Consider the following 2,200-nt stretch of genomic DNA (forward strand, 5'->3'; position numbering starts at 1 on the left):
AAAACTTGTTGGTTAACATTTTGCCACAAATGAGATATTCATGTCGATGACAAAGAGCGTCACTTCAGCACCATGCTACATATGCTCATCTGTATTTGCCAGTTTCAGAAACCAGATCAAAACATCTGGTTCTAGGAGGAGTTGTGGTCCAAACAGTCCTCGTGCTGTTTGTCTGTGTTAAAGAGCCGGCTAATGTTGTTGACAGTGGTGAGAAGTGGCTCCAGTTCCGTGACCTGGGAAGGAAACCAGAAGCCTAGTCTGTCAGGGCCAAAAAAAGATTGGTGTTAAGACTGCAGGCCTGCCTTGCTGTTAGTGTCGAAACAATGTAGGGCCTGAACCCATATGAGACCAGTCAGCCTGCTTTGGGCTGTATACATGTTCTTCCCTTACGTTCTGCTCCAAATCAATCCCATCTATCAAGCCTTCAGATTAAGGCCTTATGGTATGAGACGAGAGCAGGAAGAGTGTATATTTGTTCAGTCTGTCTTGTACTACTGCTGTTGTTGACAGTGATGCTGTTATCTGGAGGAGTATTGATGGAGAGACACCGAGCTCGGCTGCCTGGGTTGTGTGGCCGGCTACTGATCCGCTCATCTGGGATTTACAGGCAGACCCAGGCAGACATCCCCCATGCATTCGCCCCATACACTTCTATACCTGCAGCTTCACCAATTGCGCAAACCCTGCAACTCAAGCGGGAGAAACACAAGTCATTTGCCTTCTCAACTGACTAGAATCGGGAAAAAATTGGTTACAGCCCAGGGAGCCCTAGAGTCGATGGAGACTTTTTGTCCTTCGCCTCTTACAAAAGGAGAAGTCGACAAGGGGGGCAGGGAAAGAAGGGGCTTAGGAGGTCTGCTTTTGAATGTTGTTAATATTTTTGATTCCTTGGGGGAATCAAACAGAACACCATCTTGGATATAATGGAGTGGTCACTCGAGGATCCATCTAGCTTTAATTGGGCTGTTCACTATTGTGCTGTGGGATGGGTGGAAGCAGCTCTGGTGTCCATTTTAAGTAGTTCTAAAGCCCTTCAACTTTGAGTAGAGGACTCTGTGATAGAAATGATCGTGGCAATACCAATCTACACTACTTTTGGGGAACGCAGGTTAGGACATGGAAATGCACCTCTCTTTCTACTCACTGTAAAACGTACAAGTGTAATCAATTAGGGTAATTGAAAACAAGATGTGTCGAATTCATAGTATGAGGGAAAATGCAGGTGGCGGTGTGAAGCCGTTAGTGGTGGGGAAAAAACGGGGGAAAATTGGCAATTATTCACGTCTCACATGCCAACGCAATTACCCATCAGCTCAACACAGGAGGGGTTCTGGTAAAATAAACAACAGGATGGACGCAAACTGGCAGGTGGAGTGGGAAAGTCAGGAATTTGACCATCAGGAAAAGGCACTTGTGATGGGAAGCGTTGAACCATACCTTTGCATAATATTCCTTTTAGGACAAAAGCACTGAACTGTCAGTTGAATGCAAATGCCCGGACCTATGCATCTGTCAACATAAGCCTGCACAATTAGCTGTATTTGGAGTAAAACACTTTTCTCCACTTGTCAAAGCATGCGTGACTGCTCATCCACTCATTGTTGTCTACAAGACAAACGCATCAAAACAATATTCATTTCCGACCCCTTCCCCTAGTCTTTTAAGATAGCTAATACAAATTGCTGTTGTCTGTCTTGACAGCCATCTTGTGTCTGTGGTTACACTACAATGAGTGGAGTGACGTGAGACTGTTAGTGTTTTGCAAAATATGAGGGAAGAGACTGGTTCATAAGTACTTGGCACAGTTGAGGGAAAGCGAGGGGCTGATATTTTTGGGGTGGGGTGTACAAGAAAATACATTTGCATTTAAAGTCCACCAGGCATTACCTGCTGACCTTTTAACATTTCTGCCTAAGTTTCCCAAAAATCACTCCAACTTCTCCAAAGATGTCATGAAACCCGGTTTGCGTGTGATGTGGAGGGAACATTTTCCAGGGTACTGAGGTACACACTAAAAACAAATGGTTCTATATAGTGCCAAAGAAGGGTTTTTTTTTTTTGGTGCTCTATATAAAACCCTTTTTTGAAGGGTTCTATAAAGAACCATGCTCATAAGGTTCTAAATCGAACGTTTATGGTGCTATAAAGAACCTTTATTATAAAGGTATAACCTTTATAAAAGGTTCTATATAGAAGGTTC

This window comes from Oncorhynchus tshawytscha, linkage group LG05 (assembly GCF_018296145.1).
Source record: "Oncorhynchus tshawytscha isolate Ot180627B linkage group LG05, Otsh_v2.0, whole genome shotgun sequence".
NCBI lineage: Eukaryota > Metazoa > Chordata > Actinopteri > Salmoniformes > Salmonidae > Oncorhynchus > Oncorhynchus tshawytscha.